The sequence below is a fragment of the Palaemon carinicauda genome, unplaced genomic scaffold, assembly GCF_036898095.1.
Source record: "Palaemon carinicauda isolate YSFRI2023 unplaced genomic scaffold, ASM3689809v2 scaffold78, whole genome shotgun sequence".
In the NCBI taxonomy this organism is placed as follows: Eukaryota; Metazoa; Arthropoda; class Malacostraca; order Decapoda; family Palaemonidae; genus Palaemon; species Palaemon carinicauda.
The window spans coordinates 331610-351213 of NW_027172071.1; the positions used below are offsets into that span (position 1 = coordinate 331610).

The window sequence follows — 19604 nt, forward strand, 5'->3', positions numbered from 1 at the left end:
TAGTTTGCTAAATATTGAAAAAACCAAACTGAACATAAAATACGTAATATAATAATTTTTACCTGGCAGATAAAAACATAACGAGATAAATATTGAATAAAATGAATCACTGTGGATGACGCTACCTGCCTTAATATAACGTTGTTTCAAGGGCACAAGGGTCTCGGCATTTCTTGGTTGGTTCACCCAAGGGACCAAAAACATTTTTTTGCTCTCCCGCTCCATACAGTACCACCGAAAACCCTTACACTAGACAATAGCCTACCTGTTATATCCCGACATCCCAAAACTTGGATTCATCCACTTCGACGACACTGCCAGGCCCACCAATACCCGGCAAGTTCTGGCAGTAACTTTCCGCGACTTCCGAACAATAAGACATCCAGTTAACCGAAGTTTGTAATGTCCAGCCAAGGTTATAGGTGACATCATCGTGCAAAAAGGCCCTTTCAAGGAAATGATTCACGAACAGCAGTATTTCCCATGCTCGAACGTGAGCCTTTTCCAAGAAAGTGCCCTTAAATGAGGTTACAGAAAAACCGCATGCACGATGCTTTCCCTTCTTAGCAACCTTGACTGATCGATTACAAGCCCACTGATTAACTTGAGATCTAAAGACACATGGCTGCTGGCAGGAAGGGCATTGAATGTCTGAAGGGACGACTCCATGGTTCTATAGGAACTCATATACCCCTTCATTTTCTCTGAAAAAGAGGGAATGTATCTCCCACTCCCTCAGACAACAACCTTGGCATATGGAAGCCATGATGAAACAAGAGAAAAGCAGGTGGGGATAGGTGTTGTAAAAGAACATTCGCGAACTCATGAAGAACTACTTATAAGCTGTTAATTGGTTTACAAAAAAAAACTACCTGAGAGATATGTCATTATAAATGCACAGAAAGCTCCGCAAACCATGGAAAAAAAACCCATGCACAGTAAGTCCCCTTCAGTCTCTCAAATGTAAACAATGGACTTAAGAGTAAAAAACATACTTCACATTTAAATCGACCGATACGTAAGTTATTATGACCCAGCCCACATTAAATATACAGAAAAAGACAACAAGCTAGCCAGCACTCGTCCATTTCTTATAGCGAATTTCAGTTTTGCTAGTAATTCAACTATCATCTATCAACCTTGCTTTTTTTAGGATTGTGGTAGCCAATATGGTAACATTGCTGACTGGGGTTCGAGTCCTGATCAAACTTGTTAGTTCCTTTGATAGCTGCAATCTCACCATCCTTGCGAACTAAAGTTGGGGGATTTGGTGGCGCCTATGGGTACACCAGTAAATATAAGATACTTTAATTTCTAGTCAAATACATGATCCATATATTTTTCCTACTAGTTATCTTGTGTCTTATGCATTTCATACTTTGATTGTTGGGGCAAACCACCCAATTCATGAGTATTTGGACCCCATTATATAGACAATTATGGGCGGCCCAGTACGATACCAGGGTTTTAAGGGTGGGGGAAGGTCATAAACGAGAGATTTACAGCAATAATAATGGTCAGAAATGCAAAATAAAAACAAGATAACCAGTTGGAAAAATATATGGATCATGTAAGTGGCTGAACATAGGCCAACTGTGATTATTTAACACATTTGAGATTTGTAAAAGGGTACAGAACCTAACAAACCCACCTAACCTAACTTAGTAGTTCCCAGTTGGCAACCCCTAGCTGGGGTCAAGACCCCGGACCCCCTTCCCAGGTCACAACCCCTAGCCAGGAGCAAGCCCCCGAACCCCCTTACCAGGTCACAAACCAAAGCGGAATGACAATTCACAAATAAATCCTTACCTTAAGTTTGGGAGGTCGAAGGCTGTGGGTCTTCTGTTGACAAAGGAAGAACTGTCACGGACCCTGTCGTAAACGTAGATGAGTGGGGGTACAGTTTGGCGGCTTGAAGCAGGGAATTAGACCTCTTGTGCTGCTGGAAAAATAAGCACACTTTAGTTTGCTAATTATTGAAAAAAAGAAACTGAACATTAAAATACGTAATATAATAATTTTTACCTGGCAGATAAAAATATAACGAGATAAATATTGAATAAAATGAATCACTGTTGGTCCACCAAAGGGATCAAAAAAATTTTTTTGCTCTACCACTCCATGCCAACGAACACCCACACACCACACAAAAACTTTAAATCAATCAATCAATCAAACACACCAGACAAAAGCCTACCTCTGTTATATTTCGACCTCCCAAACTTGAATTCATCCACTTCGCCGACACTGCCAGGCCCACCAATACCCGGCAAGTTCTGGCAGTAATTTTCTGCGACTTCCGAACAATAAGACATCCAGTTAACCGAAGTTTGTAATGTGCAGCCAAGGTTATAGGTGACATCGCCTTGCGAAAAGGCCCTTTCAAGGAAATGATTCACAAACAGCAGTATTTCCCATGCTCGGACGTGAGCCTTTTCCAAGAAAGTGCCCTTAAATGCGGTTACGGAAAAACCCCATGCACGACGCTTTCCCCTCTTAGCAACCTTGACTGATTGATTACAAGCCCACTGATTAACTTGAGATCTAAAGACACATGGCTGCTGGCAGGAAGGGCATTGAATGTCTGAAGGGGCGACTCCATGGTTCTGTAGGAATTCATATGCCCCTTCATTTTCTCTGAAAAAGAGGGAATGTATCTCCCACTCCCTCAGACAACAACCTTGGCATATGGAAAAACAGTGGGGATAGGTGTTGTAAAAGAACAAGGGAACTCATGAACTACTTATAAGCTGCTAATTGGTTTAAAAAAAAACTACCTGACAGATATGTCATTGTAAATGCACAGAAAGCTCCGCAAACCATGGAAAAAAAACGCATGCACAGTAAGTCCCCTTCACTCTCTCAAATGTAAACAATGGACTCAAGTAAAAAAACATATTTCACATTTAAATCGACCGATACGTAAGTTATTATGACCCAGCCCACATTAAACATATAGAGAAGGACAACAAGCTACCCAGCACTCGTCCATTTATAAAAGCTAATTTAATTTCGCTAGCAATTAAACTATATGAACCTTGCTTTTTTAAGGATTGTGGTAGCCCATTTGGTAATGTTGCTGACTGGGGTTTGAGTCCCGCTCAAACTCGCTAGTTCCTTTGGTAGCTGCAACATCACCATCCTTGCGACCTAAGGTTGGGGGATTTGGTGGCGCCTATAGCTCCACCAGTAAATACAAGATACTTTAATTTCTAGTCAAATACATGATCCATATATTTTTCCTACTCGTTATCTTGTGTTTTATGCATTTCATACTTTGATTGTTGGGGCAAACCACCCATTCATGAGTTTTTGGACCCCATTATATAGACAATTATGGGCGGCCCCAGTACGATACTGGGGTTTTAAGGGTGGGGGAATGTCATAAACAAGATATTTACAGCAATAATAATGGTCAGAAATGCAAAATAAAAACAAGATAACCAGTTGGAAAAATATATGGATCATGTAAGTGGCTGAACATATGCAAACTATGATTATTTAACACATTAGACATTTGTAAAAGGGTACAGAACCTAACAAACCCACCTAACCTAACTTAGTAGTTCCCAGGTGGCAACCCCTAGCCAGGGGCAAGGCCCCAGACCCCCTTCCCAGGTCACAACTCCTAGCCAGGAGCAAGCCCCCGAACCCCCTTACCAGGTCACAAACTAAAGTGGAATGACAATTCACAAATAAATCCTTACCTTAAGTTTGGGAGGTCGAAGGCTGTGGGTCTTCCGTTGACAAAGGAAGAACTGTCACGGACCCTGTCGTAAACGTAGATGAGTGGGGGTACAGTTTGGCGGCTTGAAGCAGGGAATTAGACCTCTTGTGCTGCTGAAAAAATAAGCACACTTTAGTTTGCTAAATATTGAAAAAACGAAACTGAACATTAAAATACGTAATATAATCATTTTTTACCTGGCAGATAAAGACATAACGAGATAAATATTGAATAAAATGAATCACTGTGGATTACGCTACCCGCCTTAATAAAATGTATCAAGGGCTCAAGGGTCTCGGCATTTCTTGGTTGGTCCACCAAAGGGACCAAAAACTTTTTTTTGCTCTCCCGCTCCATTCCACTGAACACCCACACCCTACCTCTGTTAAATTTTGTCCTCCCAAGCTTGGATTCATCCACTTCGACGACACTGCCAGGCCCACCAACTGCCGGCGAGTTCTGGCAGTAATTTTAAGCGACTTCCGAACAATAAGACCTCCAGTTAACTGAAGTTTGTAATGTCCAGCCAAGGTTATAGGTGACATCGCCGTCCATGATGAAACTGAAGAGAAAAGCAGGTGGGGATAGGTATTGTAAAAGAACATTCGGGAACTCATGAAGAACTACTTGTAAGCTGTTAATTGGTTTAAAAAAAAAACTACCCGAGAGATATGTCATTGTAAATGCACAGAAAGCTCCGCAAACCATGGAAAAAAACGCATGCGTAGTAAGTCCCCTTCAGTCTCTCAAATGTAAACAATGGACTTAGGAGTAAAAAACATACTTCACATTTAAATCGACCTATATGTAAGTTATTATGACCCAGCCCACATTAAATATACAGAGAAAGACAACAAGCTAGCCAGCATTCGCCCATTTCTTATAGCGAATTTCATTTTCGCTAGCAATTAAACTATATATCAACCTTGCTTTTATTAGGATTGTGTTAGCCTTATTTGGTAACGTTGCTGACTGGGGTTTGAGTCCCGCTCAAACTCGTCAGTTCCTTAAGTAGCTGCAACCTCACCATCCTTGCGAACTAAGGTTGGGGGATTTGGGGGTGCCTATAGGTCCACCTACTGAGGCATCAGCATCCATTACCAGGCCCTCCCTGATCCTATGTACAGATCATATGTATTTATAGTCAAGTCTCTAGGGCATTGCCCGGCTTGCTAGGGCAATGCCACCATCCCCTGCCTCTGCCATTCACAAGCTAGCTTTAAACCTCGCTTGCCTCACTTGCTATTTACCATCTTGCTCCTCTGTACTGGCAAATGATAAGCACCACACTCCACACATTCGCCAAGTGGCCACGTATTGTAGCAGACAAATCTACAGTTACTAAACCACCTACACTAGCCGATTTCAGTTCATAATTTGGTTTTATTATAGTTTATTACAGGTTACCGTAACCTAGGGGAAAAACTACTTTTTTCTATAGAAAAAGGTATGTTCTCTTTGAAAATGACACTCGTTCCTGTCTGAAATGATTAGTTTCAGAAATATATATATCTATCTATATCCGCCGATAATGGGGGACCCCCAGTGGGATCTCGGGGTTTCGGGTGGAGAAAACATACTGGGGAAACGGTATATAAACGTAAAACAAGCCTTTCCTTCTCTATACATTACCTTCTTGAATGTATAATAAACCGATGAAAATATACACTATGTACAGTATATCCTATACTGACTGTATATTTTTCATTTATTCGTTGACATTCTACGGGTCGGGTGTAGTCGGTCTCGTTCGTTCATTTGTACAAAGCAGTTTTCGATCTTCTACTCACAAACTCCGCCTCCACCAATAAGATTATTTCTTCTCTTATAACACCTCTCAATTTTCCCAGGTCATTTTACTCGCCACATTCAAGTATTCTACCTCACCTGGTTTATTCAAGTATTTTACTTGATCCAAGACAACTACACCATTCCTTTTATGTAATACCAAATATACATATTACGTTTGACCCAAGAATTACAAGTTTTATTCTTTCTCTTATAAAATCACCTCATTTTATATTCCCATTAAATATTCATTACACACTCCATTTTATCTTGCTATTATTCCTTTATATATTTTGTTATTACCTTGTCATGCCCAAATTTCACATACTTACTCTGGACAAGTTTCCCATTCTAGCTCATTCATGTTTACTCTCTAGACTCCGTTGTTTTTCCGTTAACCAATCACGAACCCGTACATTGCTTTTCCGTTAACCAATCGCGAACCCGTACATTGCTTTTCCGTTAACCAATCACGAACCCATACATTGCTTTTCCGTTAACCAATCACGAACCCATACATTGCTTTTCCGTTAACCAATCACGAACCCATACATTGCTTTTCCGTTAACCAATCACGAACCCATACATTGCTTTTCCGTTAACCAATCACGAACCCATACATTACTTTTCCGTTAACCAATCACGAACCCATACATTGCTTTTCCGTTAACCAATCACGAACCCATACATTGCTTTTCCGTTAACCAATCACGAACCCATACATTGCTTTTCCGTTAACCAATCACGAACCCATACGTATGGACAGTTTGCACAGGGGGTTAATATTTCCCAACCCCCTTCCCTTATCTCTTCAAGTGATCTCTCCATACCCTTCTCAACAAATCCTTTACTGTGGAAACCTTTGACCAAGTCAGGTCTTTGTTAGTTCAAGTGAGGTCTTATTGCGTATTCTACGATGGAAGTTATAGAAACTTGTTGCGGCTGCAGCATTTCCTAAATTTCATGGTGAATTCTTTGATACGTCATCCAATGTTGATAACTTTCCTAAGTCTCATAATGTAATACCCCAGCGTTTAGTGTCCCAAGCGCCGTTCGTGGCTATCGTACGGGAAAGATATTCACGTCTATTGCTGCAATACTGAAACTAAGATAGCTAAGACAAGGAAGAAACGGCAATGTGGATATACAGTTACTGCCTATAAGGGTATATTTTTAGAAAAGTCACCTTGCCCCATGGAAGATAATTTTATTTGTTAAACCATTTCTTACGTAAACATTGGGATCATGATACACTCATGAAGGGTATCGATACATCCTCTAAAACCAGCGTCAATTGGCGAAGTTTCTGTTCGGAGGTTACGGAATACTTTTTCGATAATCAAGAGGCGAATGGTGGTGACGGTAAAGTTGTTGAAATAGACGAATCCCATTCTGGATATGCAAAATACAACCATGGGAGACCGTTAACCCTTTTACCCCCAAAGGACCTACTGGTACGTTTCACAAAGCTCATCCCTTTATCCCCATGGACGTACCGGTACGTCCTTACAAAAAACTGCTATTTACATTTTTTTTCATAATTTTGATAATTTTTTGAGAAACCTCAGGCATTTTCCAAGAGAATAAGACCAACTTGACCTCTCTATGATGAAAATTAAGGCTGTTAGAGCAATTTTTAAAAAATATACTGCAAAATGTGCTTGAAAAAAAAATAACCCCCGGGGGTTAAGGGCTGGAAAGTTCCAAATAGTCTGGGGGTAAAAGCGTTAAGCGCCAAATAAGTCTTTGGGGGGTATTGAACGTGTGTAAGAAATTTCTTAGGGGTGAATGCAGTATGTTGGGACAGGTAAGATAAGAATACGGCAGTCTAAGGATACGGCTCCTAGGTTAGGTTAGGTGGAGAACCTTAGGTTCGGCTGGTTAGGTTAGGTTAGGTTAGGTAGGAAACTTTTGGTTAGGTGATGTTCTTGTGACTGTAAAATGTGGTTTTTATAATCCCTTATAGTTCCCCTCCTCCTCTACTAAACAAGATGCTGCGGCCCTAATTCCTCTAATTCAATAATATATAAAGCCACGACCCTAATTCCTCTAATTCAACAATATATAAAGCCACGTAGCGTAATTATTAGCGATAAGTGGTCTGCCTACAACACACTTTCTGAAATAGGTTACCAGCACAAAACTGTAAACCACCTGGAACATTTCGTCGACCCCAAAGACCCAACCATCCATGGCCAAATTATAGAACGGCTCTGTGGAGAAGTGAAGGAGTGGGTCCATAGACCTGGAATGAAGACTGACTATTTCAGGCAATATTTTTCCAGATTCTATTTTACCCACTACTACCCAGGGCATACCTTATTGCACATCTTTCTTACTGCCAGTCGCCTGTACCCTCCTCTACCTCCGATACAGCAACGGCCAGGGGACCCCCAAGACCCGCAACCTCCGACGTCACAGTCACAAGACCCCGATGACCCACAACTTTCCACGTCCCACTCATAGAAGTTAAGTCATCACACTCATATCGTGATGACCCACAAGCCTCGTCGTCCCGGTCATAAAAGACATTAATTTCTCTAATTTTAATGTGTTAGTTTTACTCTTTTCTGTGTGAGCAGCTCAACATTACCGCTTGCCGGTACATACGAACTTGATGTTTTGTTTTCTTGCGAGCGAAGCGAGCCAGTGGCGGAACAAGAACCATTATATTTAAGCATTTTAAAAGAAATTATGTTTTCCTCTAATAACGTAATTTAACCGATTTTCACCTTCATTTCAAATGCAACAACAACGCCCAGTTCGGGTACTTGGCGTTCGTCAAACTGTTCTGTTTGTTTGCGGTTGAAATGAAGTTGAAATGAAGGTCAAAATCGGTTAAATCACGTTTTTTGCTGCATGAAAACATATATTTTCTGTTCGGATTGATACCCTGCAGACTTGTAAAACTTTACCCACAATACCATCTCTTCGTTTCATGAAGCTCCTATAATTAATTCCAGTTATTTACGGAAAATGAACGACATACTTGTATATTGCATCTTAACCCTTTTACCCCCAGGCTATTTGGAACTTTCCAACCCTTAACCCCAAGGGGGTTATTTTTTCTCAGCACATTTTGCAGTATATATTTTTTTAAATTGCCCTAACAGCCTTAATTTTTGTCATAGAGAGGTCAGGTTGGTCTCAATCTCTTGGAAAATGCCTGAATTTTCTAAAAAAAAAAATTATCAAAAATATGAAAACCAATTTTTATAGCATTTTTTTGCGAGGACGTACCGGTACGTCCATGGGGGTAAAGGGATGGCTTTTGTGAACCGTACCAGTACGTCCTTTGGGGGTAAAAGGGATAAAACTGAGAGAAGAAACACGAGTGTCAAACTACCCCCCCGAAACAGCTATTGAAAACTTGGTAAATCAAATCAGGTTAGGTCTGACACCTTAGACTATCATCTTTTTGACAGGTGAATCTCTTTGTTAACACAATAATGACAATTTGGTAAAGTTTTACTGTATTACAGATTCTGATTTCGAATAGAAACTGTTTTCCTGTAGTAAATAATGCAATTTGACCGAATTTGACGTCGATTTCATTTCATCCTCAAACTAACAGAACAACCAATTCGACTAACTTTTAAGTATTCGGACTGATTGCTGTTATTACGAATAAAATGAAGGTGAAAACCGGTTCAGGCAAACATTTTCTGTTAAAATGTTTAAATATAATGTTTTTTTATTATACATATTTTGTTTAAATACTTAAATATAATGACTTGTTCAAATTCCGTGTCACTTTACTCAAGAATATACCGAGAACGGTAACATTAGCAACGTTACCTATGATACACAGCATTACCATGGCATTGCTTAACGTTAGCAATGCTACGGTAATATTACCATGTGTATTTTAAAGAATTTTCCATATTATTATTGTTATTATTACTATCCAAGCAACAACCCTAGTTGGAAAAGCAAGATGCTATAAGCCCAGGGGCTCCAATAGGGAAAAATGAGGAAAGGAAATAAGGAAATAAATAAAGGAAGAGAACAAATTAACAATAAATCATACTAAAAAAAGTAACGTCAAAACAGACATGTCATATATAAACTATTAACAACGTCAAAAACAGATATGTCATATATAAACTATAAAAAGGCTCATGTCAGCCTGGTCAACATAAAAACATTTGCTCCAACTTTGAACTTTTGAAGTTCTACTAATTCAACTACCCGATTAGGAAGATCATTCCACAACTTGGTAACAGCTGGAATAAAACTTCTAGAGTACTACGTAGTACTGAGCCTCATGATGGAGAACGCCTGGCTATTAGAATAACCTTTACACTATATAAAAAAGTACAGAAAGGGTACAGAACTTAACAAACCCACCTAACCTAACCTAGAAGTTCCCAGGTCACAAACCCCATATACTGGCCTTTGTTATATATATGTTAATCCATGTCACTTCACTCACGTTACGATAACATTAGCACTGTTACGATAACATTACATATAATGGATCTTGTTCCGCCACTGGCTCGCTTCGCTCGCATGAAAATAGAACATCAAGCTCGTATGTACTGGCAAGCGGTAATGTTGAGCTGCGCACGCTAACATTAGCAACGTTAAATATAATGGTTCTTGTTCCTCGCTTGCGATCACAGGAAAATAAAACTTCAACCTCGTATGCACTGGCTAGCGGTAATGTTGAGCTTCGCACTAACAAAATATAATAAAATATAATAAAACTAACACATTAAAGTTAAAGAAATTAATGACTTGCTTTTATGACCGTGACGACGTAACTTGTGGGTCACGGGGGTGTTGTGACAGAGTTTGTGGCAACAACTGCTTTACTTTAGTTTAGTACAGCACTTGGAACACTGTAAAAGTTGGTATATTACATTACGAGATTCAAGAAAATTATCAACATTGGAATACACCAAAATAGTTTCAAGTACGGATTACTGAAGTCGTTACAATTTTCTAAAACTTCGATCGTAAAATACGCAAAAAAAAGTCACTTGAACTAACAAAGACCTGACTTGGGCAAAGGTTTCCACGGAAAAGGGTTTGTTGGAAGGTGGGGGTAGGGAAATATTAACCCCCTAATGCAAACTTGAGATACGTATGGGTTCCTGATTGGTTAACGGAAAAACAACGGAGTCTAGAGAGTAATCATGAATGAACAGAAAGGGGAACTTGTCCAGAGCAAGTATTTATGTGAAATCTGGGAGTGACAAGGTAATAAAATATATAAAAGTAATATATGAAGATAAAATGGAATGCATGATAAATATTATTCGATGGGTATATAAAATGGTGATTTTATAAGGTATCGGATAATAAAACGAGTAATACTGGGGTCAATCGTAATATGTATACGAGGGTATTACATAAAAGGAATGATATAGTTGAACTGGATCAAGTAATAGACTTGAACAGAGCTGGTGGAAAAGACGAAGTTACATTTCACAATTAGAGAAGAAATCCTATTGGTGGAGGAACAGTCTCTGCGCAGGGAGGCGGGGTTTTAGCGCAGAAGGTCGAAACTTGCTATGTACGAACAAACGAACAAGAGCGACTACAGCCGGCAAGTAGAATGAGAAAAATTAAATGAAAAACACAGCTAACGTTAGCATGTTACGTTAACATTTGATCTAGATCAGACGTTGGCAGCTCTGGTTAACGTATTTTTTCCCGAGACATAAGTCTTTGCAACGGCGCCTCCAAAGTTTATCCAGTTATACTGTTTTGTCTTTTCCTCAGTTTATTATACATGCAAGAAGGTAATGTATCGAGAAGAAAAGGTTTGTTTTACGTTTATATATCGTTTCCCCAGTATGTTTTCCCCACCCAAAAACCCGAGTTCCCATTGGGGGTCCCCCATTATCGTAGGACAAAGATATATATATATATATATATATATATATATATATATATATATATATATATTCTGAAACTATATACAGTATTCATTTGCGACGCAAAAAAGTAATTTCGGTGCGTATTTTTCTCTGTAAGAAAAAGTATTTTTTCTTAGGTTACATTGCCCTGTAATACAGTAAAATAATACCAAGAAAACGTAAACTATTTATGCAAGAAACATGAGCGTCAAACTAGCCCCCAAAACAGCTATTGAAGACATCGTAAATCAAGTCAGGTTAGGTCTGACGCCATATTATTATTACTAGCCAAGCTACAACCCTAGTTGGAAAAGCAAGATGCTATAAGCCCAAGGGCTCGAATAGGGAAAAATAGTCCAGTGAGGAAAGGAAATAAGGAAATAAAATGAGAATAAATTAACAAATTCTAAAAATTATCGTCTTTTAGACTGGTGAAAATCTTTGCAAATAAATTATTAAAAATTCATTAAAATTAAAGAATATAAATTTTACCTTAGCATAGAAAACGGGATAACCCCATTTTCTACCGATTAGCCCAAGTCTGCTTAACCTAATTTTGTCCTAATCTTTATTTTCAACTAAATTTCAATGATCCAAACCAGATATGTAGAATCCTTATAATAAATAAAAAGATTAATTATATATCTACTTAAATTCCAAAGTAATAAAAGCTTATACAAGCCACTTATAGGTCACGTGACCCCATACTAAACATGGGACCATACCAGGCATTTCGGTATACTGGGCCTATTCATACCTTAGGCATAATATCCAATACCAAAAATATGCCGGTCAAATAACCCGGTCTACAGAACTGGTGTAATTAACTGGTATAATGCATAACCGGTTCGAACAGTTTAATATTTGCCGGCTCACTGACACCTGTCACATGGCAGCCATCTTGGCTTCCTGAAGTACTTCGAGTTTAACTCATGTTAATTATCGAAATATCATAATTATTTGGAAAATATAATTACCTGTAATTAGCCGACCTTATTTCACTTACACTGAGAGAAATAAAACTTTATTAACAGCTATAGAAACGGTTTTAAAACAGCTTGAAAGGAGAAGGTGGGCGGTGGCAGTAAATCAAGCAGCCATTGTTGTTCTCCTGAGCTCCTCAAGCGAGGAAGAAGTTCCAATACTTCTTCAGGGGAGGAATTTAAGCTTAATTTTTTTCATTATTTAATATTTACTAAATTAAATATAAATTTTATAGCTTCTAGAGAGAGAGAGAGAGAGAGAGAGAGAGAGAGAGAGAGAGAGAGGGGGGGGGGTAATATACTTTTTAAAAGAGTTAAAATGTATGTTTGTATGTGTGGGGTTGTGTGTGTGTGTGTTTGTGTGTTACTATTAAAGTTAAAATAATCATAATAAATGACAATTATTATTTTTCCAAAAAGCTATTTTAAGCAATGCATGTTCAATGTAAACATAGAAATATAAAATATGTATTATTATATATATTTTCTTTTAAATATGGTCTAAATATTTGAGGGTTTTCCAAATAACTATGAGGAAATATTCAAATATATGAAAATTCCTGACAACTTCTATTTTTAGCATAATATTCATAAAAATATTATTATTATTATTATTATTATTATTATTACTACTAGCCAAGCTACAACCCTAGTTGGAAAAGAAAGATGCTATAAGCCCAAGGGCTCCAATAGGGAGAAATAGCCCAGTGAGGAAAGGAAACAAGGAAAAATAAGATAATAAAAACAGTAACATTAAAATAAATATCTCCTATATAAACTATATAAACTTTAACAAAACAAGAGGAAGAGAAATAAGATAGAATAGTGTGCCCGAGTGTACCCTCAAGCAAGAGAACACTATCCCAAGACAGTGGAAGACCATGGTACTGAGGCTATGGCACAACCCAAGACTAGAGAACAATGGTTTGATTTTGGAGAGTCCTTCTCCTAGAAGAGCTGCTTACCATAGCTAAAGGAGAGAGGAGAATATGTAAAGAATAGGCCAGACTATTCAGTGTATGTGTAGGCAAAGGGAAATGAGCCGTAACCAGAGAGAAGGATCTAAAGTAGTACTGTCTGGCTAGTCAAAGGACCCAATAACACTCTAGCGGTAATATATCAACGGGTGGCTGGTGCCCTGGCCAACCTACTACCCACGATTAGGAAGATCATTCCACAACTTGGTCACAGCTGGAATAAAACTTCTAGAAGACTGTGTAGTATTGAGCCTCATGATGGAGAAGGCCTGGCTATTAGAATGAACTGCCTGCCTAGTATTAGGAACAGGATAGAATTGTCCAGGGAGATCTGAATGTAAAGGATGGTCAGAGTTATGAAAAATATTATGCAATAGGCATAAGGGATACCACTGAAGAAATATTTATTATGCAACATATGAATAAACTTTAAATGAATGAAAAATCATTTCTATAGATATTTGCATCCTCAAAACCTACAATGTTTCAATTTTTTTTTTCTATTTTGGATTTGAATTCGAAATTTTACATAGGAAACAAAACTCAAAATAGCCATTAATTTTTATAATATATGTATAAATAGTGAAATTAATAATTTCTACTTTACTGTATGTATATATAAGTTAAATTTCTATCATTAAACCAGAAATTAATCAAAATAAATATAATAGCTATTAATTCATATTCGAGCTTAGCTAATAGCTATTGTGTTAATGTTGAAAATAAGCATATCAAGTTAATTTTGATTAATGAAATCCCTTAAACTCTCTCTCTCTCTCTCTCTCTCTCTCTCTCTCTCTCCAGAGATTTATCTCCTCATTCCAGTCTCTCTCTCTCTCTCTCTCTCTCTCTCTCTCTCTCTCTTCCAGAGTTTTATCTCCTCATTCCAGTCTCTCTCTCTCTCTCTCTCTCTCTCTCTCTTCCAGAGTTTTATCTCCTCATTCCAGTCTCTCTCTCTCTCTCTCTCTCTCTCTCTCTCTCTCTCTTCCAGAGTTTTATCTCCTCATTCCAGTCTCTCTCTCTCTCTCTCTCTCTCTCTCTCTCTCTCTCTTCCAGTTTTATTTCCTCATTCCAGTCTCTCTTTCTCTCTCTCTCTCTCTCTCTCTCTCTCTCTCTCTTTTCCAGTTTTATTTCCTCATTCCAGTCTCTCTCTCTCTCTCTCTCTCTCTCTCTCTCTCTTCCAGTTTTATTTCCTCATTCCAGTCTCTCTCTCTCTCTCTCTCTCTCTCTCTCTCTCTCTCTCAGGGTTTAATCTCAGTTTTATAGGTAGTAGGTTAGCCAGGGCACCAGCCACCCGTTGAGATACTACCAATAGAGAGTTATGGGGTCTTTTGACTGGCCAAATAGTACTACATTGGATCCTTCTCTCTGGTCACGGTTCATTTTCCTTTTGCCTATACACTCACACTCCGAATAGTCTGGCCTATTCTTTACATATTCTCCTCTGTCCTCATACACCAGACAACACTGAGATTACCAAACAATTCTTCTTACTGCACTGTAATTGTTCAGTGGCCACTTTCCTCTTTGTAAGGGTAGAAGAGACTCTTTAGCTATGGTAAGCAGCTCTTCAAGGAGAAGGACACTCCAAAATCAAACCATTGTTCTCTAGTCTTGGGTAGTGTCATAGCCTCTGTACCATGGTCTTCCACTGTCTTGGGTTAGAGTTCTCTTGCTTGAGGGTACACTCGGGCACACTGTTCTGTCTTATATCTTATATCTCTTCCTCTTGTTTTGTTAAAGTTTTTATAGTTTATAAAGCGATATTTATTTTAATATTGTTGCTCTTCTTAAAATATTTAATTTTTCCTTGTTTCCTTTTCTCACTGAGCTATTTTCCCTGTTGGAACCCCTGGGCTTATAGCATCCTGCTTTTCCAACTAGGGTTGTAGCTTAGTAAGTAAGTAATAATAATAATAATAATAATAATAATAATAATAACTAAAACTGGGAACGAAGAAAGCAAAAGGTAGGTTTTCTATAGTTATAATCTCATTACCTTACTATTAATCTATCTATGGAATAGCTTAGTTTTGCCTTAGAGTATTTAAAACCATAGAAAAAAAAAGTAATTGTAGAATTTCTATAGGTTTAAGGAACCTGGTGTTTAATCCTCCACTATATATAAAGTTGGGAGTGACAAGCCTTCTATATAAACTAAATTATCACAATACTAGAGGTTCTATTTTGCCCCACACACACCTTTCAGCTTATGTTAAAAGGCCAATTCCTGACATCATTGCCCGCTCATTTCCAAGATTATGAGAGAGAGAGAGAGAGAGAGAGAGAGAGAGAGAGAGAGAGAGAGTTTTATCTACTTTGGGAATAACATTTAATAGAAATACTTTGATGAATCACTGTAGGGAAATTTGACCCTCAGTCTTTGTAATTATGAAACTGATTATATAGACCTAAACATACAACTACGGATTGGTGATGGTGGGAGACTTTTGCATGATAGCTCACAGCAAACCAACCTAATATGGGTGGCCCTGACAAGCACTGCTTTGCTGATCATGGCAATACAGAAACCCTTTCATCTCGTAAAGGTACTCCATACTCAGAAAGGGACACGCGTATACAAATGAATAAATACATAAATAAATGAACATATATATATATATATATATATATATAAGCTAGTTACAATTCAGAGAGCTATGGAAAGAATAATGAAGGGAATAACAGTAAGAGATAGGAAAAGAGCAACATGGATACGTGAGCAAACTAAAGTAGAGGATATTCTAATAACATGTAAGAAAAAGAAATGGACATGGGCATGGTGAGAACGACAGATAATAGATAGACATCAAGAATAAGAAAATGGGTCCTTAGTGATTGCAAAAGAAACAGGGGGAAGGAATGACGAACTAAGAAAATTTGCTGGTTTGGACTGGCATACAAAGACCATAAATAGATGCAAGTGGATGGACATGTCTGAGGCCTTTGTTCTGCAGTAGACTAGTAACAAGACGATATATATATATATATATATATATATAATTCGTCTGCCGTTACTAGTTCAATGGAGAACAAAGGCCTAAGATATAGTCCTTGTTCACGACTGGGGTTTTTTCAATTTTCAACCCCAGGCTGGCCACCACAGATTGATGATGGGATATTTTCATCTGATCGCTCACAACAAACCAACATAATACCAGTAGGGCCCTGACAGAACAGCTTTACTGATTATAGTGATACACAAAACTCTTTCACCATGTTAAGGTATCCCCCCTTAGAAGGGGACACATACACACACACAAATATATATACTGTACATATACATGGATTATATAAAGAAAACTCCATTATATCATACATGATAAGTGACCAGTGATGCTATCACGAGAAAGTTATCAATGAACACTAAGCAATTGACAATTTTCAAAAACGTATCTCAGAGATTACATTAATAATCTACGAAATATATTTATTTTGTATTTCACATTTTATTACTCGAGACTTCGATATCATGGGATGTTTCTTAAAAGCTCAGAACACTGGACTTTGTTTCACCGAAGTGTAAAAGTGAATTTTATTGAGATACTGGACAACAAGGAAGTGATCATTTCTATTGTATGCTCGCCTAGATACTTAGTTGTTTCATTTCAATTATATCAATTCAAGGGTTCTGAGGGTGTTATTTTGAGTGTGCATATATATATATATATACTGTATATATATATATATATATGTGTGTGTATATATACAGTATATATATATACATATATATGTATATATATATATATATATATGCATATAAATTATCAAGCAGAACTACTTCAACCATTAATGTGTTCATGTGTACAGCATATTGCAAACTTATCAGATTAGTGACTTAACAGCCTAGTAACGTTTTCTATTGGGTACTGGGAAACGCCCTCATAAACCAAGCCATGATTATATATAAAGTGAGGAAAGGAAACAAGAAAATAGAAAACTACAGGAGTTATCAAGAATGGAAATAGCAACAACATTAAATAAGATACTTCATACATAAACTATAAAAAGAGAGAGAGAGAGAGAGAGAGAGAGAGAGAGAGAGAGAGAGAGAGAGCGAGAAATAAGATAGAATAGTGTGCCCGAGTGTACCCTCGAGCAAGAGAACTCTAACCCATGACAGTGGAAGTCCATGGTACAGAGACTATGGCACTACTCATAATTAGATTACAATATACAATATTGAATTAAAGAATCAATAACCACCGTAATATTATTATTATTATTATTATTATTATTATTATTATTATTATTACTAAGCTACAACCCTAGTTGGAAAAGCAATATGCTATAAGCCCAAGGGCTCCAACAGGTAAAAATAGCCCAGTGAGGAAAGGATATAAGGAAATAAATAAACGATATGAGAAATAATGAACAATTAAAATATTGAAAAAACAGTAACGATATCAAAACAGATATTTCATTTATATACTATAAAAAGTCTTAAGTCAGCCTGTTCATCATAAAGAAACATTTAATGCTATTTTGAACTTTTGAAGTTCTACTGATTCAACTACCAGAATAGGAATACAGATTTAATCAATTTAATGAAAAATGGAAAATTGATGAAATTATTATACTATCAAAGTAATGAGGAATGGAAATCTTGATCAGTACTTTAGAATGTGAATAAATCACATCACATCAAGTATCAACCTACATAGGTCTTTCTTGTGAATTATCAATACTGCACAGGGGATGCAATATATTGTCTTGAAGCAAAATATGATATATTTATGATATACTTAACCACATGCCTCTTAAACCCCAATAATTATCATATGAATGCATAACAGCCTTTCATTTCACTTGGGCCTTTCACACTCTTTAGCTATGGTAAGCAGCTCTTCTAAAAGGACACTCTAAAATCAAACCATTGTTCTCTAGTCATGGTAATGCCATAGCCTCCGTACCATAGTCTTCCACTGTCTTGGGTTAAAGTTCTCTTGCTTGAGGGTACACTAGGGCACACTATTCTATCTAATTTCTCTAATTGTTAAAGTTTTTTTATAGTTTATACAGGAATTATTTATTTTAATGTTGTTACTGTTCTTAAAATATTCTTTTCCTTGATTCCTTACCTCACTGGGCTATTTTCCCTGTTGGGGCCCCTGGGCTAATAGCATCCTGCTTTTCCAACTAGGAATGGAGCTTACCAAGTAATAATAATAATAATAATAATAATAATAATAATAAACCATTCGTTCCTCTCCGACTTCAACACTGACAGATTTTCCCACAGTCATCAACACCAAAGCTCACCTCACATGAGCCTTCCCCATCCTTTCTTCCCCATACCACATCCTCACCCAATTCCCCATCCTTCCCCACCAACTACTACAGTCAAGTTACGTTCTATCTGTCCTCTGTCCAGCGATGGAGTCTTCCTCTTATCCAGGCAGACTAATAGATAACATTTGTTCTTAGATCCTTTCAATATCAGAAAAATTATCTTAAACACTTACGAACTGTAAGATATGAAATAAAAAGTAAGCTAAAGGTAACCAGAAAAAAACGTGTGTATGTATGTATATAAACACATATGTGTATGTATGTACATATACAAATAAATGTGTATGTATGGATACAAACACATACAAGTGTACATATACAAATATAGTGCACAGGTGTCAATTACCATATAAAGATTACAAAATTAAGTCCACAGGAAACCCTGAAAAAGCGTATGTATGTACAAATCTAATATATATGTATATGTATATGTATATATATATATATATATATATGTGTGTGTGTGTGTGTGTGTGTGTGTGTTGGTTGACTAGCTAAGATAATTTCCGGGTATAGACTAACAAACAATGGCCACAAAGAGACAGAGTTGGAAGGACTTCTCTGAGACTTTTGTCCTGCAGTGGACTAGCAACGGATGATAGTTATATATATATATATATATATATATTCTATTCCAACCTCAAGTATCATCTGTGAATATAAATTTAATATAACAGTACAAAGCCGAGATACCCACATGAAATACATACCCTATTTCTTATTCATATGAGAGAGAGAGAGAGAGAGAGAGAGAGAGAGAGAGAGAGAGAATAAGGCGAAAGGTTAGTAGAAACTCAAATGACAGAGCCTAAAAATCATGATGATAATAATACCAAGAGTAATATTAATAAAAACAACAACAACAACAATACTTTCCCTCATCTTTTCTCTCTTCAGAAGCAATCCTGTCACCTACCTGGGTGTGTCTCTCTCCCCTACCACCCCATATCAATTAGCTCACAGTTTTGTT

General features: G+C 37.3%; 2 long non-coding RNA genes across 3 annotated transcripts in view; both read right to left on the bottom strand.

The window, feature by feature from the left end:
- The window catches only part of LOC137637481 (uncharacterized), a 178299-nt gene extending 165836 nt beyond the window's left edge, over nucleotides 1-12463 (bottom strand). The window contains exon 1 of the long non-coding RNA XR_011043653.1: nucleotides 12360-12463. This is a non-coding gene — a long non-coding RNA (uncharacterized lncRNA). The remainder of the gene's footprint in view (nucleotides 1-12359) is intronic.
- On the bottom strand, nucleotides 1490-4359 carry LOC137637483 (uncharacterized). Of its 2 annotated transcripts, none has more exons than XR_011043660.1 (3): nucleotides 4108-4359; nucleotides 3708-3837; nucleotides 1490-1939 (listed from the first exon to the last, which is right to left on the bottom strand). It is a non-coding gene; the product is annotated as an uncharacterized lncRNA (long non-coding RNA). The 2 variants fall into 2 exon arrangements; XR_011043659.1 differs by having other exon boundaries at nucleotides 3708-3840.
- Nucleotides 12464-19604: the final 7141 nt, after the last annotated feature.